Source organism: Gorilla gorilla, chromosome 20 (genome assembly GCF_029281585.2).
Source record: "Gorilla gorilla gorilla isolate KB3781 chromosome 20, NHGRI_mGorGor1-v2.1_pri, whole genome shotgun sequence".
NCBI lineage: Eukaryota > Metazoa > Chordata > Mammalia > Primates > Hominidae > Gorilla > Gorilla gorilla.
In genome coordinates, this window is record NC_073244.2 from 46,472,990 (window position 1) to 46,498,385 (window position 25,396).

Sequence of the window (25,396 nt, forward strand, 5' to 3'; positions counted from 1 at the left end):
CCCAATCCCACCATATAAAGAGAAAGCACATGCATGCAGGAGAGAAACAGTGAATGGAAGGCTAGGAAATCTTGGTCTTGGAGGAGAGTGCAGATTGGAGATAGAGGGAAGGGGAAAATAAGATGCTGGGATCTTGAGGGAGGATGTGGGATGGTGGCCAAGCTTCCTGGTTCATGGGGATGAGAATGAAGCCTCTGTTGGCTCTGGGTCACGTGACATGGGCCAAGATAAGACGTGGTTCTTGCAGAGAGATGGAGCGTGGTCTATCTGTCTTGTGCCCATGTGTCTGTGTCAAAGGGCTTCCAAGGGAACGAGAGACACTTAGGTCTATGTGGTTTAAGGAAAGCACGAGTGGAAAGAAGCCAGGAATAGTGCAGAGGTAGGGGACGGGACACCAAGACATGAGGCCAGAGTGTGAGACAGAATCAGAGCTCCTGCCTGCAGAGAATGATGGGCTGTGTGAGGAACCCTGGCCCTCTGCAGGGCCCCACTTTTTTAATAAGTGGCCCCACTTTCTTAGGTGCTCATGTGTCCAGGGATTCTAGGGAGGTTTTGTGAGGCTGAGCTAAAAAAAATAACCAATTCCAGCTAGGCACAGGGGCTCACGCCTGTAATCCCAGCACTTTGGGAGGCTGGGGTGTGAGGATTGCTTAAGGCCAGGAGGTCAAGGCTACAGTGAGCCATGATTGTGCCGCTGCACTCCAGCCTGAACAGGGTGAGACCCTGTCTCAAGAAACAAGCAAACAAAAATAACCTATTCCACTTTGACCCTGAATAGGGAAAACTGACCAAACAAGGAGAGTAGCCGGAGGCAGGGATGGAAGCACAGGAGAAACTGGCAGTGGACAAGCTCCTTTGGAATAATCCACCAAGAGAGGAAATGAAACAGAATGCCTGAATGAATTATGAAAGCAGAACAAAGTCTGAAAGAATAATCAGGGCTTGAGATCTAGAAAGGATCAATGAGATTTGTGGGAACAGACTTTCAGGGGAAACACAGAGGGCTAAGCGGCCTGAGAAACAGCTCAACTCTTGACCTCCCTCTTCCTGACACATAGCAAGCTCAAGTGTAAAAGTTCTTGGTTCCTGGGAGATCCCAAAATGGCAGAGGTGGCTGTATCTATGCACATTATTGAACAAGTTGGTAAAAGTCCACTTAAGGCTGATCACCAAGAGCTGTCTGCTTAGAAACAGGATGAAGCTAGATACCTAAAATACTCCCAGCACGTCCTGGGAGATGACACCCTAAGCTCTCACCTGGGAAAGGAAAAGGATGAGAGACCCGGGTGACCGCAGGTTCACCTCGCTGGGGAACAGGGTTTTCTCACCTTCATTTCCAGTGCGGGAGGGAAACCAGAATAGCAAAAGATCAAGAAAACTGAACAAAAACTAGAAGAGAAATTGGTGGAGGGATGACAGAGGTTGAAATGGGAAGGCACCAAGCAGAATCAGGTATCCTCTACAGAGCAGAGAATTGCCCGGAGCACAGAATGCTATATCATTTTCTCAAAGTCACAGAGCTGGGAATTGCCAACAGTGGGACTGGGATCCAGATCTGCTCCCCTCATTACTTATTCTCCCTGGATTTCTCTTCAGAGTGGAGCAATGCCCTGGCATTCAACTCGTCTGTGATATGACAGTCCTCACACTCTGTGTAGTGACCTACTATGAGTGGTACCTGGGCACTGCCTGCCTAGAATTCATCCCTCCTTCTTCTGGTAGCAGCATCCCAATTTTCCTCTAGTTAACCACTCCCCCTCTACTCTTGGTCTGTGGGATGTGGGGAGGGGGACAGGGGGAGAAGGGGAGGTTGGCCCCATTATCACTGCAGGGCATGCAACCCAGACTTGACAAGCTCAGTCCATCTAGAGTCAATCTTTTCTAGACTCTTCTAGACTAATTCAGAAAGCAGCTTTCTCTTTCCACAGGGTGGTTAGGAACAGAGAAGGTAATCCTGGAGCTTCCTGCCACCACGCAGGAGGAATTTGCCTGAGAGCAAAGCCAGCATAGAGAAGCAGAGCTGAGACATGGAGACAGGTGGCTGAAAGTTTCATTTCAGCATATGGATCTCACCATTCCTGAAGCCACTTTCAACTCTTCAATTTCATAGCTAATACATTCTCATTTTTGCACAATTAGCTGAAGCAAGGTTTTTTGTTACCTGGAAGCAATGAATACAAATGTTTTTTAGGTAACTTGTTAATAATAATAAAACATAAAGAATATAATAATAAAGAATAGGGGCATTTCCAGGGCCGGGCACAGTGGCTCACGCCTGTAATCCCAGCACTTTGGGAGGCCGAGGTGGGCAGATCACTTGAGGTCAGGAGTTGGAGACCAGCCTGGCGAAACCCCGTCTCTACTAAAAATACAAGAATTAGCCAGGCGCAGTGGCACACACCTGTAATCCCAGCTACTCGGGAGGCTGAGGCAGGAGAATCGCTTGAACCCGGGAGGCAGAGGTGAGTCGAGATCACACCACTGCACTCCAGCCTGGGAGATGGAGCAAGACTACATCTCAAAAAAGAAAAAGAATAAAGGCATTTCTGAATTGTATCTTTTATGATTTTAAAAAATGAATCAGAGAAGATTCAAGGCACATTCTGACATGCAAGTGTTACAGTCACAGCCCATGGGCCAGGCATGGCACTTCACCCCAGTACGCTGGCGACGGCCCTCTCTGCACCAATAAATCAGATGCCTGCTTAACAACTATTTCAATCAGAAGTGCATTCTGCAGTTTTGAAAGTTTCCACACGTATTATCACTCCTCAGTCATAAAACAATCCGATGAAGTTAGTTTCTAATGCCTTTTTTTTTTTTGAGACAAAGTCTCGGTCTGTCACCCAGGCCAGAGTGCAATGGCATGATCTTGGCTCACTGCAGCCTCCGCGGTTCAAACAATTCTCCTGCCTGAGCCTCCTGAGTAGCTGGGATTACAGGTGTGCACCACCATGCCCAGCTAATATTTGTATTTTTAGTAGAGACGGGGTTTCGCCATGTTGGCCAGGCTGGTCTCGAATTCCTGACCTCAAATGATCTGCCCACCTCGGCCTCCCAAAGTGCTGGTATGACAGGCCTGAGCCACTGCACCTGGCTCTGACCACACGTCTTCCATCAAGGACTTACGTCATTCTTTTTGGCCACCCAGAACCTCTGAACTCCCTGCCTGTGAATCTATGCCTGCCCAAGGGAGAAGCAGAAACTTGCTTTCTCAGAGTCTGCTCCCATCTAGGACACAGGCATGTGACCAAAGTCCAGCCAATTAGCAAGCCCAGGTGGGGGCAGTGTGGCACAGCTGTGACGTTAGGCCCGGAGGCCACTCTAGGGAGCTGGCAGCACACAGCCAGCTGCCAGGGCGGCAGAGAGAGGTGCCGAGGGTGTGGCAGCAGTGCCCAGCGTGTGAACTGCAGAGTGTGTGCCAGTGGTGGAGGCGGTGGTGTCTGCAAGGGTATCATCCAGGCATACCCTCCAAGCCTGGTGTTCTGGCTGGCCTGGAGATTCCACAAGCTACCTAATACCCTTTAAAAACAAAATTCCTAGGCTGGGTGGGATGGCTCACGCCTGTAATCACAGTGTCTGGGGAGGCCGAGATGGGAGGATGGCTCCAAGTGGATCACTGGAGGCCAGGAGTTTGAGATCAGCCTGGGCAACACAGTGAGATCCCATCTCTATAAAAGTCATTTTAAAATAAAATAAATAGGCCGGGCATGGTAAGCTCACACCTGTAATCCCAGCACTTTGGGAGGCCAAAGCAGGCAGATCACCTGAGGTCAGGAGTTCGAGACCAGCCTGGCCAACATGATGAAACCCTGTGTCTACTAAAAATACAAAAATTAGCCGGGTGTGATGGCGGGCGCCTATAATCCCAGCTACTTGAGAGGCTGAGGTGGGAGAATGCTTGAACCTGGAAGGCAGAGATTGCAGTGAGCCAAGATTGCGCCACTGCTCTCCAGCCTGGGCGATAGAGCAAGACTCCATCTCAAAAAAAATAAAAAATAAATAAATAAGAACAAAATTCCTTTTCCGCTTAACCTGACAAGAGGAGAGTCTGTTGTCTGTAGTGGGAAACCCGACAGATACAATCAGGAGAGCATCCAAGGTCTCCAGGCGGACAGTCCTCTGCAGCTGCATCCTGTCTGTGCCATTGATCCCTCTGCCAGCCTCTTGGCCATGTGTGTAGCCTGGGAAGAATGCTGCCCTGCTCCACCTGCTGTGGCAACTGCCACTATGCGAGATGGCCAGGCTGCTCCAGCTCCCACAGTGGCTCGTGGTCTGTGCCTTCGTCAGTCTGGCTTCTCCTGGGGCAGCGGCTACCGGCTGGACTCTGGCCCAGGAACAGGGCTTTCCCTGTGCTCGCCTGCACCTCGCACCATGGTCCCGGCCCCACGACGACTGAATCTGCCAGTCTCCACTCCCCTGTGCACTTTCTGCGCTACAGCAGTGGGGTGTAGTGACAGGAACACTAAAGGATTGAATGCCGGGATCCTGGAGGGGAATTGAAGCTGCTGGTGCTTCTGCCTGGGTCCTAGGGGAGCAGGAAACATTGTGGAGTACTTACTGTGGGCTCAGCACAGTTCCATTTTAATTGACAAATAATAATTATATCTATGTATGGGATACAATATGATGTTTTGATCCATGTTTACAACGTGGAATGATTAAATCAGGCCAATTAAACACATCCATCACCTCACATACTTATCCTTTTCTTGCAGTGTAAACATTTAAAATCTCTTTTCCTGGCTTTGAAATATACATTACATTATTATTTATTATAAACACCATTATGTGCAATTGATCACTAAAGCTGATTCCTCCTAACTGAAACTTTGAAGTCTTCAGTCAGCATCTTCCCTTTCCCCATCCAGCCCCTTCCCCCAGCCTCTGGTAACCACCATACTTCTCGCCACGAGATCTGCTTCTAGATCGGCTTTTTAAGATTCTCCATGTAAGTGAGATCATGCAGCACTTGTCTTTCTGTGCCTGGCTTATGTCGCTTAGCAGAAGGCCCTCCAGGCTCATCTATGCTGCCACAAATGACAGGGTTTCTTTCTTTTTCAAGGCTGACTAGTATTCCACTGTATATCTACACCACATTTTCTTTTCTTTTCTCTTTTGAGATGGAGTTTTTGCTCTGTTGCCCAAGCTGGAGTGCAGTGGCACGATCGTGGCTCACTGCAACCTCCACCTCCTGAGTTCAAGTGATTCTACCACCTCAACCCCCCAAGTACCTAGGATTACAGGTGCCCACCACCACGCCCGTCTAATTTTTGTATTTTTAGTAGAGATGGGGTTTCACCATGTTGGCCAGGCTGGTCTCCAACTCCTGACCTCAAGTGATCTGCCTGCCTCAGCTTCCCAAAGTGCTGGGATTACAGGTGTAAGCCACCGCGCCTGGCCCACATTTTCTTTAGCGATTGACCTGGTGATGGATATCTAGGTTGCTTCCTCATCTTGGCCATTGTGAATAACACTGCAACGGACATGGGTGTGCAGGCATCTCTTTGACATACTGATTTCAATTCCTTTGGATTTACACCCAGCAGGGGGATTTCTGGATCATATGGCAGTGCTATTTTTACTTTTCTGAGGAAACTCCATACTGTTTTCCATAATAACTGTATTAATTTACATTCCCGTCAACAGTTCGGCGCTGTTTCAAAGGTTTCCTGTGCTCTAAAGCACTCTATTAGGCTCTCGTTGCAGGGGTTTGGGGAAAAAAAGACACTCCCTTGTCCAGAGACATGGACACCTGCTTGCATCCCAATTTGCCTGTCATTCACTCCTTCATCAACTGCTCCCGGCCAGGACTTGTTCAAGCTGCTGAGAATGTTTTGGTGAACAAAACAGGAAGCGGCAGCTCTCACAAAGTTCGCGTTCTGGAAAAGCACCGGTGTTGGAGGAACAGCGGTTGGACCTTTTCCGGCCTGGAATTTGGGCTCCCCACAAAGGAGATGCACTTTAGATGATTATTACTTGATCAAACTAATAAAAGGCCCGAGATAGTTAATAACAATGAAAGCGTGGCTTCCTCCTCCCTGTTTCTAGGCCAAGAGGTGGCAAGGGGTAGCAAATTAAAAACATACATGTTGGTTTAACCTGAAAGCATGTCTATGTGCACAGCTCTTTTTGCTAAAGACAGCAAAAAGTTTTTACTGGAGTAAACTAAAACCAATTCTGTGACCTGAGTAGCATCTCTTACCAGGAATTGTTGACAAAAGGTGAATAAATAGAACAATTTCAGATTCTGGTAAAGCATGGTGAAGAAAACAAATTGATTAGTGTAATAAGAGGGGTATCCTTTTTTATATTTATTTATTTATTTATTTTTGAGACACAGTCTCAGTCTGTCACCCAGGCTAGAGTGCAATGGTGCGATCTCGGCTCACTGCAACCTCCACCTCCCAGGTTCAAGTGATTCTCCTGCCTCAGTCTCCCGAGTAGCTGGGACTCTAAGCATCCGCCACCATGCCCGACTATCTGTATTTTTGTAGAGATGGGGTTTCACCATGTTGGCCAAGCTGGTCTTGAACTCCTGACCTCAGGTGATCTGCCCGCCTCAGCCTCCCAAAGTGCTGGGATTACAGGCATGAGTGAGCCACTGCACCCGACCTATTTTTATTTATTTTTTGATACAGGGTCTCACTCTGTTGCCCAGGCTGGAGCACAGTGGTGCAATCTTGGCTCACTGCAGCCTCAAACTCCTAGGCTCAAGCCTTAGTCACCAGAATAGCTGAGATTCTAAGTGTGCACCACCACCCCTTTTTTTCCTTTTTTATTTTTATAGGCATGGGGGTTTCAGTATGTTGCCCAGGTTGGTCTTGAACTCCTGGCCTCAAGTGATCTTCCCACCTCCGTCTCCCAAAGTTCTGAGATTACAGGTGTGGGCCACCACACCTGGCCAAGGACTCTTAGATGGAGTGGCCAGGAAAGGCTCTCTGAGGACAGACACTGGAAAGATGACAGAGAGACAGCTGTGAGAGGGTGTGGGGCAAGGACGCTCCAGGCAAAGGCAACAGCAGAGACAATGATTTCCACGCAAGACAAGCTCAGTGTGGGCTGGAGACAGTGTTAGGAGACACGGTGCATCCACAGAGGTCTCCTGCAGGTGCACTGGAGAGACGTGGCCCAGAAGCAGGGCAAGGTGTGCTGGGAAAGAGAACGTGGAGGTCAGCAGGCCATCAATTCCCCTGGAACCACACCTGGATGAAGCCGGAACTAGTAAACCTCTTCCAAGCAGAGAAAAGATCTGGGGTCCAAGCCAAGTGATCCCACTGCCCATACACATACCTGGTGGGTCTTCACCTGGTGGATCTGCAGCTGAACCCTGGAGTGCAAATGAAAACCCACTAGGACTCAGGATAGGAGGGAACAAATACGAGAGTAGTCCCAGGTGTGATGAAGGAGTGGACCTACTGGGACATCAAGGAATCCAGGCTACCACGAGGAAGGACAAACACAAAACACACAGCGCGGACTGTGTCCCAGATCCTGACCCAAGACATTTATTTATTTATTTATTTATTTTTGTGATAGAGTCTCGCTCTGTCACCCAGGCTGGAGTGCAGTGGCGTGATCTTGGCTCACTGCAGCCTCCGCCTCCCGGGTTCAAGTGATTCTCCTGCCTCAGCCTCCCAAGTAGCTGGAATTAAAGGAGCCCCCAACCATGCCCAGCTATTTTTTTTTTTTTTGAGACAGAGTCTCGCTCTGTCGCCAATTTTTGTATTTTTAGTAGAGACAGGGTTTCACCATGTTGGCCAAGCTGGTCTCGAACTACTGACCTCAGGTGATCTGCCCGCCTTGGCCTCCCAAAATGCTGGGATTATAGATGTGAGCCACCTCACCCAGCTGCCCAAAAGTTTTAGATACATCAACCCATTCAGTCTTCACAAAAGCCCATGAGGTGGGCACTATCATTTCCTCCATTTAGAGGGAAGGAAACCACAGCCCAGGAGACTACAGGACTTGTCCAAGCACACACAGCTGGAGGGAGCCCAGCAAGGCTGGAATCCAGGCAGTCTGCATCCCAGTCCATGCCCTTGCCTGCCACTCTACATGGCCTCACGAGATGCCTCTCCAGGTACCTAAATGTAGAAGTCAAAGGAATACTGGGGAAGCAGCCAAGGTCTGCATTTGGGAATCCATACGTTAGATTCGTGGAATCAGTTCTGGAGAAAAGGTGGAATTTTTCAGAGTTTTTTTTTCATAGAGGTAATCAACTACCAACTTTCCAATGGACACAGCCCATCTTAGTGTGAAAGCCTGTCCCTAGAGCAGAGCCAGAGGAGGTACAGCCAGCTCCGACTCTGCAACTTCAGTAAGGAGCAAGAAGATTTCTGTTTGGAGGTTACCACTCCACTCCCCAACAAAAAATGAGAGTAGAGCAAGGTTTCCAGGCAGCTGCCTATACTCCGGGAAAGGATGTTGGTGGAGAAGGAATCGAGAGAGGGACACACTGTTGGGGGCAAGGCAAGGGGCTCACTCCCAAGGGACAGACAGAACCAGGGAAGGCAAAGATCACAGAAAGGGAACAGGAGTGCAGAGCTTCTAATGGAGAGACTGCATGATGCTCTCCTGGGCTGGAGCTGGGGAGCTGGGAACAGCTAAGGTATGCCCACAGGCACAGAGGCATCTCTTCTGCCCCTTGGAACTTCTGACTCAGAGGCTGTCAACATTCCCTCTCTTGAGCAGGAGCAGGATGGGAGAAGTTGCAGCTTGATTGCTTTGGAGTCTATCCAGCATGTGGACATAACCTGTCCCTTGTGTGGTCACTGGAAAGAAGTTAAGAACTGCTCCTAGGCTGGACATGGTGGCTCACACCTGTAATCCTAGCACTTTGGGAGGCCGAGGCAAGAGTATCACTTGAGGTCAGGAGTTCAAGGCCAGCCTGGCCAGCATGGTGAAACCCCCTCTCTCCTAAAAATACAAAACTTAGCCAGCCATGGTGGCACATGCCTGTAGTCCCAGCTACTCGGAAGGCTGAGGCAGGAGAATTGCTTGAACCTGAGAGGCAGAGGGTGCAGTGAGCCGAAATCACGCCATTGTACTCCAGCCTGGGCGACAGACTGAGACTCCATCTTAAAAAAAAAAAAGAACTGCTCCTGTGTAGAGTTCAGTTTAGGCCAGGCACAATGGCTCATGCCTATAATCCCAGCACTTTGGGAGGCCAAGCCAGGCAGATTGCTTGAACCCAGGAGTTCAAGACCAGCCTGGGCAACATGGCAAAGCCTCAACTCTGCAAAAAATATAAAACTAAGCCAGGCATAGTGGTGTGCGCCTGTAGTCCCAGCTACCCGGGAGGCTGAGGTGGGAGGATTGCTTGAGCCTGGGAGGTCAAGGCTGTAGTGAGCTGTGATGGAGCCATTGCACACCGGCCTGGATGACAGAGTGAGACCTGGTCTCAAAAAAAAAAAAAAAAAAGAGTTCAGTTGTCTGGTTACAACTGTAGAAAATAACCTATGTGTGGTGGTCCATTTTCAATTCTGAGTGCCTTAATATAGGTTTAAACAGGCTACAAAGAGATAAAGAAGCAGAATGTACTAAGTCACCCCCCCACCCCCACCCCCTCCTGCCCATCCTGCTTCTTGCTTTCCCTTTCATCTAGCTGCCAGGCGCCTATTAGTCAGGACCTCCTTAACCATCCCCTCCCACCCCTCCAAAGAATTTAGTTGGTCCAGGTGCAGTGGCTCATGCCTGTAATCCCAGCACTTTGGGAGGCCAAGGCGGGCAGATCACCTGTGGTCAGGAGTTCAAGACCAGCCTGGCCAGCATGGTGAAACCCCATCTCTGCTAAAAATCCAAAAATTAGCCGGGCACCTGTAATCCCAGCTACTCGGGAGGCTGAGGCAGGAGAATCGCTTGAACCGGGTGGGCAGAGGTTGCAGTGAGCCGAGATCACGCCACTTCATTCCAGCCTGGGCAACAAGAGTGAAACTCCGTCTCAAAAAAAAAAAAAAAAAAGAATTTAGTTTAGGCTAGCTTGCAACGTAAATAATTGTACTCTTTCTTATCAGCTAAGTCCAGTCACTGTGGCCATAGCTCAAATGTTTGAAGAGTCCTGAGACAGTTGCAATGCATTATGGGCTGCAATAAAATGCAGCAGAAAGACCCTAAAGAACATACTGAAATCCTTAACCCAAATACCAATAGGTGACATGCAGAAAGATTGTAACCCAATAGTACTCAGCCAGTGAGGAACTAGGGGAGGGACTTTTGCACTTGGGAATAAATTGCTTGTTGAAATCGTTGCAGGTGTGCCCGCATGCCAGACACCCCATCTTGCAAGGCAGCCATTAAGGTCTCGCTTCTGCTGTTCTCCCATCCCTAAGTCCATTCTTTGGTTTGGACGAGTGAGTTTGTTTCTTTTTTCTTTTTCTTTTTCTTTTTTTTTTTTTTCCCCCTTTCATCTAGCTGCCAGGCGCCTATCAGTCAGGGCTTCCTTAACCACCCCCTCCCACCCCACCACCGAGGCTGCAGTGCAGTGGCGTGATCTTGGCTCACTACAGCTTCCACCTACCGGGTTCAAGCGATTCTCCTGCCTCAGCCTCCCGAGTAGATGGGACTACAGGCACCCGCCACCACACCTGGCTAATTTTTGTATTTTTAGTAGAGACGGGTTTCACCACGTTAGTCAGGCTGGTCTCAAACTCCTGACCTCAGGTGATCCACCTGCCTTGGCCTCCCAAAGTGCTGGGATTACAGGTGTGAGCCACGGCACCTGGCAGAGTTTGTTTCTCACACAATTTACAATAGAGGAGTATTCTGCCATTTTGCAAAGTGTTCTCACATATGTTACCTCATTTATTCTGAGAGAGAGGGAGGATTATTGTGGGAATTGGCTCATGTGATTATGGAGGCTGAGAAGTCCCATCTGTCTGAAAGCTGGGGAACCAGGAGAGCTGGTGGTGTAATTCAGTCCAAATCTGAAGGCCTGAGAACTGATGTCTGAGGGCAGGAGAAGATGGACATCCCAACTCAACAGAGAGAGCAGAGACAGCAAACTTGCTCTTCTTTTTTTTTTTTTTTTTTTTTGATATGGAGTGCCTGCCACCACACCCAGCTAATTTTTTGTATTTTTTTGTGGAGACAGGGTTTCGCCATGTTGGCCAGGCTGGTCTCGAACTCCTGACCTCAGGTGATGCACTCAGCTCAGCCTCCCAAAGTGCTGGGATTACAGGCGTGAGCCACCACACCTGGCAGAGCCACCACACCTGGCAGAGCCACTGTTTTTTTTTTTAATTGACTTATTTTTCTCACATGTAATTTAGCCTTACCCTAAACAAAAATAAATATTAATAATAGTAACAGCCAGCAATTCTAAGTACTTGCTATGTACCAGGCATATACATACATACGTACATATGGGATTTTTTGAGACAGAGTCTGGCTCTGTCGTCCAGGCTGGAGTGCAGTGACACAATCACAGCTCACTTCAGCCTCAACCTCCTGGGTTCAATCAATCCTCCCACCTCAGCCTTAAAAGTGGCTGGAAATATAGGTACATGCCACCACACCAAGCTAATTCGTTTGTATATTTTGTAAGGGCGAGATTTTGCCCTGTTGCCCAGGTTGGTCTGGAACTCCTGGGCTCAAGCGATCTGCCCACCTCAGCTTCCCAAAGTGCTGGGATTACAGGCATAAGTCACTGTCCCCAGCCCAGTACGTATGTTTATAGACAACTATAAACATATGTATACACACAACATGTGGTTGTGTAGAGATGTGTAATACACATACACACAAACATATACATATTCATTTCAATCCTCACAGCAAACCTACAAGGTAGGTATATTAGTCTCCTCGTTCTACAAATGAGGAAACTGAGGCCCAGAGAACATGAGTGCCCTTGCCCAAGGTGACACAGCCAACAAGTAGCTGCCAGGACTCCAGCCCACAGGGCCAGCTCCAGAGTCCACGCTTTTAACCCCTGAAATCTTGAGTTTAATGGCTTAGCTACAGGTTAAGTCACTTGCCAGGGAACCCAGAGCTAGCAATGGGATGGGAACTGAGATGTGAATCCCAGTAGTCTAACCTCAAAACCTGCGTGTTTAGCTCCTACATGCATTCCCATATGGGTTATGGACGGCTCTACTAATGGAAGAGGGTGCTGGACTGGGGTGGAATTGTGAAAGAACTAGCGACGTGGAGAGGGGCTTGAAGCTCAGCCTAAATAAATGTTGGGGACAGCCCCCACTGACAGCTGGACTTGGCCCGCCATCTTCCCTTCTTGGTACCTCTCAATCTTTCGTAAAAATAAACCAAAAGCTGACGTTCACCACTTCATGCCATGCAAACAACCGTTTTTGGTTTTGTTCTTCAAATAAAAAATAACATGAAACATGCTTTGTCAATGTACTTACCCCATCCCATCCCACACTCTCTCTTCCCAAATACCCCCATCACCCTCCACTCTTCAGAGATACTAGACGGGGTGGCTCAGCAGGGCTGGGAACGAACACTGGCCAATGTAAAGGCTTCTGAATACTCCACAGCACCAGAGAGTCTGTCTTCAGCACGATCCCCCGTTAACCCCAGGAAAGATGTGCACGTGACAGGGGCGGGGTGCATCATGGAAGCCTGACATTCCTCATGCCAGATCAGACGGGAAGGCTGTAAAAGGGGGAAGGTGAGGCCAGCTGGCAGAAAGCAGGAGGAACGCAGCCTTGCTCCAGGTTCGTACTCCCATACCTGAAACGCCTCCTCCTTCTCCCGCCTACCCAGGCTGAACACCTGGAGACGGGCAGGGTAGGAATGCCCCCTAGGTGACCAGAGTGGAGAGGAGGGCGCTGAAGGGGTCTAAGGATCACGAGACCACGTGTGGCTTGACTTCTTCCCCAAGTGGAGATTCCTCGATCATCCTCAGAGCCTGTGGTCCCTTCCATCTAGTCAAGAGTGGGCAGGAGGCCAGGCGAGACAAAACTCAAGGGGAAAGCCGCACTCATTTTTATCAACATCTCCTTGCCAGGAAGCTTGTGGTATTCACTCAAATCCAGGACATGATAAACATTTACAGAAAATAATAAAAGCAGATGATGTGAGGACAGTCAAGAGATGCAAAGTACCCTTATGCTCCCCCTCCTCATCTAGGAAGTGGGTCTGCATGGAGTGTAACAGCAGAATCTGACATAGCTGACTCCACCCTGCTTCTAACCTCACAAGCTAATGGCCTTTGTCATTCCTGCACATCAGCCAAGCTAATCATGGGAAGAATTTAGTTTACAGTTTAACTTTAAAGCAAGGATGACAATAGTCCCTTCCCAACACTCATCCCCAAGGAGATAAGGAGGGCGTACACACTAGCAGCTACGTCATATTAAAGATTTATAGGAACATTGTGACCTCAGCAGGACAAAGAAGTTGCACAATGCCTCTCCTCGGACACTCACTGCCACCCAGATGTCCGCGATCATTGGTCACCTCTTGATCTTAAACCCCACTCTCTTCCCCCTTCCCTAATGTAAAAGGAGCCCAAAATTCTATTACTTAAGATGGTTCTCAGGACACTAGGTCTGCTATCTCCTCAGTCTGCTGGCTCTCTGAAATAATGTCATTTTTCCTTCCCCCAATATCTTGTCTCTTGATTTATTGGCTGTTGTGCAGAGATTGGTATGAGCTTTGGATTCAACTGCAGGAGGACGGTGAAGCCAGAAGAGATAGAGAGAGAGAGAGAAAGAGAAATGAGCAGCTGCTGAATCACGAGGCCTTCCCTAACGGCAGGGAAAGAAGAAAGTTTTGACAGACAGTGGGGCAAGACACACACAAACAGGAAGCCAGAGAAATCCTTAAAACCCACACATCATACAAAAATAAAGAAAGAAAATAAAACGTAATAAAAGAAATGAAACCCATATATCAGATCACTTACTCCTCTGCCTTATACCCTTCAAGAGTTTCCTATGACTTTGGGAATAAAATCCAAATCCTTACCTTGAACAACAGGGCCCTGCACGATGTGCTTTCCCTCCACCCCCTCCACCCCCAGCTGTCACGTCTCTGACCTGGTTTCCCATCACTTCCCTCACGCTCATTCCCACCCCACCCCCCCAGCCACACTGGCCTCCTTTCGGTTTCTCCATCACACCAAGCTTCGTATCGCCTCAGGGCCTTTGCAAAAAATGTCCCATCTGCCCCGAGTGTTCCTCCCCCAGCTCTTCCATGGAGAGCACCTTCAGGCCTCGGCTCAAATGTCACCCCTTCAAGGACATTTCCCTGCTGCCCCCAGCTCAGGTTACTCTATTCTATCATCCAATTCTATTTCCTTCCAAAAGCGTGCGCCACATTACCTCCTATATTACTGTAGAGACTATACTAGTGTCTCACCCCTCCCCACAACTACAATATCAATTTCATGAAGGCAAGAACCATGTCTGCCTTTAAAAAAAAAAAAAAAATCAGGGTCTCACTCTGTTCCACAGGCTGGAGTGCAGTGGCACAATCTAGGCTCACTGCAGCTTTGATCTCCTGGGCTCAAGTGATCCTCTGACCTCAGCTTCCTGAGTAGCTGGAACTAAAGGCATGCACTACCACATCTGGCTAATTTTTGTATTTTTTTGTAGAGATCTGGTGTCACCATGTTACCCAGGCTGGTCTTGAACCCCTGAGCTCAAGCAATCCACCTGCCTTGGTCTCCCACCACGTGCTGGGATCATAGGCATGAGCCAACACACCCAGCCACAATGCCTGTCTTGTGATGCTCTATCCCCAACCATCCATGGAGAGATGAAAATGCATGATCTGGTTGTTACCTTGCACTCAGCTGCCTAATCCAAGAGACATGCAGGTGACTTTGAGAAGGCTGGGGCTGTCCTGGGCCCACGGAATTCAGATAGAAGACACTGGGGAAAGGAGAGGAGGTGGCACAGGGACCAGACACAGAGCACTGGAAAGGAGAGGATGTGCAGGAGCAAGAGCTGAGCCGGATTCTCCAGACGGCGGCAGACTCTGGGGGGCTGCCTGGACTTGGGGCATTTTTTCTGGGCTGGCCCTGGACTTAGAGAATATTTTTGTAATTTAGCGGCCCCAATTTTTGTGAAATGTCCTCTGCTGACTGAGAGATTAACCTGCTTTGACTGGGCCATGCTAAAAAATGAACAGGAATTTGATATAGTCCAGTGTGGAGGTGGAGAGGGAGGGAGGTGAAGAAAGAACAGAAGGAAGGGGTAAGAAACACTGAGGAGCAGATGGAAGTTACCTGAGGGATCCTCCAAAGAAGAAAGGGTGGGCTATGCAAACGGTGGATGTAAAAAGACGCCTGGAGGAAGTTAGGACTTGGATTTCTAGGAGAGATTAATTCGACTTGTAGGACCAGGGATTTGGGGAGAGGCAGAGGGCTCTGCTGCCTCTGAAAGAGCTCACCGAGTGCGCTCCCTCTCTCTGACAAAGGACCCCTGTGGATAAGAAAGCTCTCTGCCCTAGAGAAGAAGAGCAGTCAAGGTGCTTACAGGCTCTTTCCCGAAGCCTGAAGACCTTTCCCAGGGTGGACTGTGGTGCCCTTCCCTGGGCAGGCACCCTGACCACTGTGTGTCCAGAGAAGAGGGATGTGGCACACACACCTGAGAAGCACTGGGACTCCTGCGAGACCAAGTGGGAGGTTGCCACTCCTGGGGACCATCTGATGGGAAGCAGCGGTGAAGAAAAGGGAATGGCATCCAGATGTGGATGGAGGCAGGTGCTTCTACTGCTGCCTGGCCAGAGAGGAGCATCCCCAGAGGGTCCGTCCCTAGCCAGGCTGGAAGCTTGTCTCTGCGCATCTGGTCCCCTCTCGAAGCAGTTCTCAAAAGCCGTTGAGACACACTCCTGGGATGTGGCAACACACCAAGAGGCAAGAAATGTAAGTCCATGGTTCCTGGTAATACTGAAAAAACTAGGCTTTGGAAGTTTAAGTAAACAAAGAAATGAGAGGATACAAGGTAAGCTGTTACAACGTCACTGTCAGTTATGAGTATTCTGTTACGCTTTCTTTTGAGCCAGTCTCTCTCTTTTGCCCAGGCTAGAGTACAGTGGCGCGATCTCGGCTCACTGCAACCTTTGCCTCCCGGATTCAAGCGATTCTCCTGCCTCAGCCTCCTGAGTCACTGGGATTACACATGCCCGCCACCACACCCAGCTAAATTTTTTTGTATTTTAGTACAGACAGGGTTTCACCATGTTGCCCAGGGTGGTCTCAAACTCCTGAGCTCAGGCAATCCGCCCACCTCAGCCTCGCAAAGTGCTAGGATTACAGGCGTGGGCCATCATGCCTGGCCCCCATTACACTTTCTAGAGAGAGGAAAAAGTACTAACCTCACAGTGCAGACTGGAGACTGCACAGCACATGCGCAGATGGTCTTGACAGAGGATGCCTCCCTCTGTGCTGGGGAACTCATCCTTGCCCATTCAGTTTCTGTGGCTCAAGCAGGCTGATGTCAGCCCTTGGCGACGCTGTCAGCGTGTGTGACCCACAAATCATTCAGAGGCAGCAGAGCCGGCCTGGAGATCCAGGCTGTGACTTCAGGACAGGAGACCCTCTCTCTGCACAGGTTATTATCCTAAACTGCCAAAGGTCACTGTGTGAAGCAATTTTACTAAGAGCCACCAAACCCATCTCTTCCCTCCAACCAAGTTCATTCACCCTTCTCAGAAGAGCCCAAGAGACCTCTGTGAGAGTAAGACAGGAGTTGGCGATGGTGCAACTTGCAGAATGCCATGTTTGTTAGCGCCTTGTCTTCATGTGGCCGGAGGGCACTCCTGAAGCTTCAAACTCCTGTAAAAATGCTTCCTGTCCAGGGAGGGTGGTATGGGAAGTCTGAGGCGGCTGGGAGAGGAACTGGTGAAGTAAGGAGTTGGAGCAGGAGTCAGAGAGACATGGGATGGGGAAACTCACAAGCAGACTCCACCCCAGTCAGGGAACCTCACTCACCGTTCCATTAAGGGCTGGGAAAAGGAGGCACCGACAGGTGTTTCACAGAAGCAAATGGTAGCTGTTCAGGAGGCTGGACCCAGGAAAAAGGACATAAAATCGGGGAGGTGCCTCACCCTAATTTTTCTCAACTCCAGCAGAACCTTCTTAGAGAGCCTCACTCAATTCCACATTTCTCCTCCTCTCAGGCAAGCCCGGCAGCTCCGTCCACGTCCTTTGCTGAATGGAGCCAGCGTGGTCACTTCTGCCCTATCGAGGAAGCTGAAGGCCCTGGCCCATCTCTGACGGCTCAGGGCACAGGAAAGCCTTGCCTCTGCCTAGTCTGCCCTCTGCTTCCCCACCAGCGTCGTCTGTGGCCCATGGCTCTTGGCTGGTCCTGCACTGAAGGACACAGCTGGTCAGAGCTACACAACAGGGTGGCTGTCCCTCCGCCCTCCATGTGTGGTGGCTGCTGCAGCAGGATACAGCCAGCCTCCTGGCTGCTATCCCACAGTGCTATGGTTGATTGCGTTCTTACACTGGAAGATAAACAGTGCTTGTGTCAAAGAAAATAGAAACAAGGCCGAGCATGGTGGCTCATGCCTGTAATCCCAGCACTTTGGGAGGCGGAGGTGGGCGGATCACTTGAGGTCAGGAGTTTGAGATCAGCCTGTCCAACATGGCGAAACCCCATCTCTACTAAAAATATAAAAATTAGCTGGGTGTGTTGGCATGCGCCTGTAACCCCAGCTACTCGGGAGGCAGAAGCAGAAGAATTGCTTGAAACCGGGAGGCAGAGGTTGCAGTGAGCCAAGATCGCACCACTGCACTCCAGCCTGGGAGTGCTCATATGAGCACTCACTCTACAGAGACCCTGTCTCACAAAAATAAATAAATAAATACAATAAAATAAATAAATAAATAAAAGAGGTAGAAGTTGGAAAAGTGGTTATCTTAGGAGTGGAAGGTTTGCTGACTGAGAGGGAACAAAAGGGCCTCTAGGGTGCTGAAAATGGCCTGCATCTCAACCTGGGTGGTCATACACAAATGTACAGATATGTTAACATGCATCCAGCTGTATCCCTAAGATGAGCTCACCTTTTTGTATGTATGGTACCTGTTAATAACACAATTGATAAAAGCCCCCTCTAAAATCCCACATCTTCCTATGGCTACCATAGATATTTTAGGCTTATAATTGGTTTTGCTCCCCATATTTGCTATTCAAGATCTGTATAATTTTGGAACTCTCCCCTTTTTCCTTGCCAACAGAGTCCCAATTTTGTTAGGTTTGGGAAGTGCCCAATTAATACTCATTTGCCCAAACTCTCTTGTGGCTAGGAATTGCCATGAGATACAATGTCAGCCAGTCGGAAATAAGTAGACATCTGCTGGGTAGGGCTTCCAGAAAAGCTATCATTTTCCTTTTTCCTTCTTTAGAGACAAGGTGCTCGCTGTGTGGCCCAGGCTGGAGTACAGTGGTGCCATCACAGCTCACTGCAGCCTCCCATTCCCAGGCTCAAGCGATCCTCCCACCTCAGCCTCCCACGTAGCTGGAGCTACAAGAGTGCACCACCACACCCAGCTAGATTTTTTTTTTATTTTTTGTAGAGATAGGGGGTCTCACTCTGTTGCCCAGGCAGGTCTCGAACCCCTGGCCTCAAGCGATCCTCTTGCCTCGGCCTCTCAAAGTGCTGGAATTACAGGCGTGAGCCACTGCATCTAGAAAAGTTGTCATTTTCCTGCTTGAAAAAGGGATAGATCCATCTCTCATACATCTTTTGCTCTCTGTCCTCCCTGTCCCCTGTTTTTCTGCTCAGAACGTAGATGCTTCTTACGACCATGAAGCGAAAGCCAAGATCTGGGGATACTGAAACAGATAGCCAGAGGACCCCAGGCTGTGGATGGATGAGTGATCGTGAGCAGCAGCCCTGGACACGGGTTCCCTAATTCCTTCATGTCCCATGAGAAAAATAAATCTCTATGTGTTTAAGTCTCTGTTATTTGGGCACATTTGACAGTCCTCAAATGAGATATAAGGGTTTTATCTTCATAAATGGCAAAGACTTCTAGAGACAGAAGGGAAGGCTTCTGGGTGCTAATTCACTGTGGCTTCATATCATCATGTAGCAAGGGCTCAAGGAAAAAAAAAAGTGGGGGAAGGAATCCCCAAGACATTCCCAAAATTAAGACTACATTCTCTCCTCCCACCTTCTCCTGAGAGCAGTCTTCCCTGCTTCCTATGGAATCTGAATTCTTCTGGCAGTGGAAAAGGCTCAGGGAAGATGGCTCAACGTGAAGAGGATCTCGGTTCACGTAAAATTTACCAAGAGCGGGTCTTAGAGTGTTATGTCCACTGCATCACTGTTTCTCAATCTATTTTTAACCACTTCCCACTTCTGATAAACAGAAACTTTACTTTCTGGTTTGCATTAAGAAAACCAGGGCTTTTCTCTCTCTCTTGGAAAATTTCCAAGCATTTTGAAACGTGCTGCCATCTCCCCTGGTGTGACACCCGGGAGTTTCTGATATCCTCCCTGCACTTCCTGAAAATCTGCCGTCTAATTTAAGTTTCCTAAGATTCTGCAAAGTAGACAGAAACCCTGGTGACTCCAGCGATACCACAACTCTTAGGGGAAGATGAGTCATGTATGTGGCAGAAGCAGGTAATGGAGGAAAACAGAGACAAGGTTGGGCTGGGGAAAGGAACACAGAGCAACCAGTTTTGCCCCCCATCTGGTGTGCCTTTTGCAGGATCAGCCAGCACCTGACTGCAAGTTTCCCCCTCCAGACAACTCTGCTGCCTCTCCTCCCTGGCTCAGGGTCAGCACTGAAAGTCAGCCCAAGGAAACGACCAGCTGCCTTCTGGCCCTTATCAAGGGTGGTGTGAACCCACGCTAGCTACCCAGGGGTCTGGCCCGGAAGCGGCAGGGGGAGGGCTTTTTAGTCCTGTGTCTAGTCCAGTGGTCACCTCTGCACGGACAGCAGATGGAGAAGGGGGCTCGGGGAAGGAGGAAAAGGTCAGGCAACCTCTCCAGGATTCCTGGAATAAACATTCCTCCTCCCAAGCTCTTCATTCTGTTTCACAATCAAATCCAGAGTCTTATAAGCATTCATGGAAACCATGAAAGCAAACAACTTGGTAAACGGTAGACAGAAACAGTAAATAGAATCTTCCCTCTACTTCCTGTGTATCCAGAATGTTTAGAGACAGGGAGTGGGGACTGACGACAGATTGCAGCATCTGGGATCTGGGGCTATGGCAGGAACGAGGACATGTGGAAGGCTGGGAGTTGCCTGGGCCTTGGGAGTCTGGGGTTGAAGGTTATTCCTTCATGGTTTCAGGGAAAGAGTGAAGGCCACTGGCAAGAAGCCTGGTAACCACACAGACACACCCTGCAGGAAGCAGGTGACACCATCTCACACCCTGACCTGTCCCCCATGTCCTCCTCTGTGGGATGCACAGGACTTCCAGGGGCTGCCAAAGAAGTTGGGTCTAACCTGGGCCCTCACAGTACAGTGGCGAGTGCAGTGCGGTGGTAAAGACCATGGACTCCAGCCAGGCGCGGGGGCTCATGCCTGTAATCCCCACACTCTGGAAGGCCGAGGTGTGCAGATCGCTTGAGTCCAAAAGTTCAAGACCAGCCTGGGCACATGGTGAAACCCCGTCTCTACAAAAAATACAAGCATTAGCCGGGCATGGTGGCGCACTGTAATCTTGTAATCCCAGCTACTCAGGAGGCTGAGGTGGGAGGATTTCTGAAGTCGCAGGTTTCAGTGAGCCAAGATAGTGCCACTGTACTCCAGCCTGGGTGACAGAGTGAGACCCTGTCTAAAATTAAAAAAAAAAAAAAATTAGCCAGGCATGCTGGCGTGCACCTGTAATTCCAGCTACTCCAGAGGCTGAGGCAGGAGAATCACTTGAGCGTGGGAGGCAGAGATTTCAGTAAGCCATGATTGTGCCCCTGCACTCCAGCCTGGGCAACAGAGCGAGACCCTGTCTAAAAAAATAAAAAATAATAAAAGCCTATGGACTTTTTAGTTCAGAGTTCAGTTCCTCCGTCCACCAGATGCATGACTCCAGGCAAATCACTTCTTTCTCTAAATACTTCAGCTTCCTCGTCCGTTAAAGGGGATGAGTGTGTAACTTCCTAGGATGTTTTAAGATTTACATGAGTTCATCTTTGCAAAGCTTTTTGCATGGCACTTGATACACAATGTCATACCATACAATAAATGTCGGCTGCTATGTCTGCTATGTCCTCTGTCTGTTGTAATGAATTGCCACAAACTTGGCGGCTTAACATAACAGAAATTTATTCTCTCACAGTACTGAAGACCAGAAGTCCAAAACCAGTGTCACGGGGCTGAAATCAAGGTGCAGGGTCTCCTAATTTTCCCTCCTTTTTTCTCTGTCCTGACCAAGAAACAGAGTGCCTTGACCAACCTGCGACCCAGCCAGCTACGTGTTTTCTCTGCAGACTTGAACCCAAGCCACGGCTTGAACATTCCCAGGCACTGATAAAGGTGTTTAGGTTGTTGCCCAAGACACTGAAAGAAACCAGCCCTGGCCCTGGACCAAATTCCTTAAACCCTCATGCAAACCCCTCCCTTGCCCCCTCCCTTTTCTCTCATTGTTCGTCTTGAGGATGCTGCAGCCCACTCTGCAAATTCACCTCCGAAATGCTTTGCACTAATCACCCTGGCATTTGGTGCTTCTTGCTTTGGGAACCCATCTGGCCCCATCTTGGGATGGTTTGGGGAACTCCTCGGCAGAAACTCCCTTGCCACAGCTTTTCGGGGTGACTCCAGCCAGATCCGGCTGGGATGGAACACAGGTGTTCAGCAGGATTCCATTTCTCTGGAGGCTCTTGAGAAAATCCATTCTTTGCCTCTTCCAGCTTCTGGTGGGCGCTGGCTTGCAGCCACATCACTCCGGTCCTCCGTGATCACAGCATCTTCTCCCCTTCTGTCTGATTTCTCCCTCTGCCTCTTTCTTTTTGTGATTACATTTAGGACCATCTCAGATAGTCCAAGATTATCTCCCCATCTAAAGATTCTTTTTTTTTTTTTTTTTTTTTTTTTTTTGAGAGGGAGTCTCACTCTGTTGCCAGGCTGGAGTGCAGTGGCATGATCTCTGCTCACTGCAGCCTCCACTTCCCGTGTTCAAGTGATTCTCCTGCCTCAGCCTCTGGAGTAGCTGGGATTACAGGATTACAGATGCACACCACCATGCCTGGCTAAGTTTTTGGATTTTTAATAGAGATGAGACGGGGTTTTGCCATATTGGCCAGGCTGGTCTCGAACTCCTGGCCTCAAGTGATCTGCCTGCCTCGGCCTCCCAAAGTGCTGGGAACACAGGTGTGAGCCAATGCGCCCAGTTCTGCCTCCTTCTTTTTGTGATTATGTTTAGGGCCATCTCAGATAGTCCAAGATGACCTCCCCATCTCAAGCTTCTTAATCCCAACTGCAAAGTCCCTTTTGGCCGTGGTTCCAGAGATTAGGATATGGGTCTCTTTTGGGGGGACCATCATTTGGCCACCACAGCTGGTGTGATTGGCCAGGAGTGAAGTCTAATAAACAGGACTCAGGTGGACGGAGAGTGGAGGAAGGAGAGGTCTCTGCAGAGAGAGGTTGGGGTATGGCTACCGGCAGTGGGTGGGAACAACCACAGAGGCCCACCACCAAGGCCACAGAGACAGAGTCTGCAGAGTTCTCCCAAGAAGCTAGCCTTGAGACGCTCCTTTTAATTTTCTTCTTCAGCAATGCACCAGCCCGGGGATGGGTTCTGTAGGGACTGTGGAAGTGAAGGACCCCACGACTGGAGTGACAGGGGAGGCTGTGTAATAGACAACTAAAAGAGAAGATGCACGGAGGGGGGTGGGCATAAACTGTTATCTTCACAGTGGGTGAGCTCCTCTGGTGAGGCCTCTGCAGGGCTCAAAAAGGGTGATACGCAGATGAACTCAGGTGAACTGCACTGGCACAGAAGCCATTACGTCTCAAAGTCCATCCGCACGTGCTGGTCTAGATTCACCTTCCCTCTTCATCCCTAGGAGAGTTCCATTTCTCTCTGGCATCCTGTACTTCCTTATTAATTGTCATTTATTTAAAATTGCACGCTGGGTGCAATGGCCCACACCTGTAATCCCAGCACTTAGGGAGGCCAAAGCAGGAGAATCGCTTGAGGCCAGGTGTTTGAGACCAGCCTGAGAAACACAGCAAGACCCTGTCTCTACAAAAAATAGCAAATTAGCCAAGTGTGGTGGCCAAGCCCGTAGTCTCAGCTACTTGGGAGGCCGAGGTGGGAGGACCGCTGGAGCCCAGGAGGTCGAGGCTGGAGTGAGATATGATCACACCACTGCACTCCAGCCTGAAGTGACAGACCGAGACCCCCACCTCTAAAAATAATAATAATCAGCCCAGACGTGGTGGTTCACACCTGTAATCCCAGCACTTTGGGAAGCCAAGGTGAGAGTATGGCTTGAGGCCAGGAGTTTGAGACCAGCCTGGGCAACATAACAAGACCCCATCTCTACCAAAAATAAAAATAATAAAAACATTTAGAAATAATAATAATAAAACAAAGTTACATATCTCAAATCCTAAGTGATCCTCTCTGCCCCGGGTGCACATTCTCCCTTATCCATGCCATCCTCAATCCCCTCAACCCCTGGCAACTGCAACACCCTCCTAGCGGATCCCTCTGCTTCCAGTTCTGTCCTTGTAGGGAGCATTCTTCACACAGTAGCAGGCTTGATCTTCTAGAATCATACATCACATCACATCATTCCCCTCTTATGGCCCTAAGTGACTTCCCACTGCTCAAAAATGGAGTCTTAAGGCCGGGTGCAGTGGCTCACACCTGTAATCCCAGCATTTGGGAGGCTGGCAATTGTTTCATTCATTCATTCATTCAGCAAATATATATCCACCCCCTAGGATGTGCCAGGATCTGTGCCAAGCATTGGAAATATCATGGTTGAAAAATACAGATGGGTCCAGGCACAGAGGCTGACGCCTGTAATCCCAGCATTTTGGGAGGCCGAGGCAGGCGGTTCACCTGAGGTCAGGAGTTCAAGACCAGCCTGGCCAACATGGTGAAACCCCGTCTCTACTAAAAATACAAAAATTAGCAGGGCATGGTGACAGACGCCTGTAATCCCAGCTACTCAAGAGGCTGAGACGGGAAAATCAATTAAACCCAAGAGGCAGAGGTTGCAATGAGCCAAGATCGTGCCACTATGCTCCAGCCTGGATGACAGAGCAAGACTCCGTCTCAAAAAAAAAAAAAAAAAAAAAAGGTGTATAGCCTGGATCATCAGTGCTGACCATGAGGAAAAAGGCCCTGTGGCTTTTGCTGCAAGTCCCTTAAACCACAAGACAGCTCTCAAGTGATTACACGTCCAGGATGTCTTAACAGGTCCCAGAAAAAGATAAATGAGGCATCTGAGGACAAGTGTCCTCTGAGCTTTTGAAATGGACTTGTCTCCATTCTGAAGCCACTCTCATCCATCTATCCTCCACTGTCATCCAGTAAATTGTTACTAAGGGCCTAACATGTTCCAGGCTGCACGCCAGGCCCTGAGGATGCAATGGTGAGCAAAGCAGCTGTGTTCCCTGCTTTGTGGACAGTCTCATAAGGGGAGGTAGACTTCACATCCATCTTAATGCAAATCCTCATGCTAATGAACACATTATAATAAACTGAGACGTGGGACATAGGAAGGAATAGTAAAAGATGCTATGAGAGCAACAAACAATGAGAAAATAAACTCTAAAAAAATTAAATTTACAGCTGCCTCCAAAATATTTAGAATCATGCAAAACCTCTATGCTGACAACTAGAAAGCATTGCTGAGAGGAATTAAAGACCTAAATAAATGGAGAGAGATGTCCAGTGTCAATGATCCCAAATTGATCTATGGATTCAGTGTGAGCCCATTCAAAATTCCAGAAGGCTTTTCTGTAGAAATTGATTTTAATATTTATATGAACATGCAAATGACCCAGAATAGCCACAGCAAATTTAGAAAAGAAGAAGGAAGTTAGAGGACTTACTCTATTTCAAGACTTATTATGAAACTATAGTAATCAAGACTGTGTGCAGGCCAGGCACAGTGGCTCGTGCCTGTAATCCCAGCACTTCGGGAGGCCGGGGCACGTGGATCACTTGAGGTCAGGAGTTGAAGACTTGCCTGGCCAACATGGTGAAACCCTGTCTCTAATACAAATACAAAAATTAGCCGGGCGTGGTGGCAAGCGCCTGTAATCCCAGCTACTCAGGAGGCTGAGACAGAAGAATTGCTGGAACCCAGGAGGAGGAGGGTTCAGTGAGCCGAGATCACGCCGCAACACTGTAGCCTGGGAGACAGAGCAAGACTCCATCTAAAAATAAAAATTTTAAAAAATAATAAAAATAAATAAATTTTAAAAATACCATGTGCAAATGAGGAAAGGCAAGACACAGAGTTCACTAGAGAAGAATAGACAGTCCAGAAATAGTACCACACA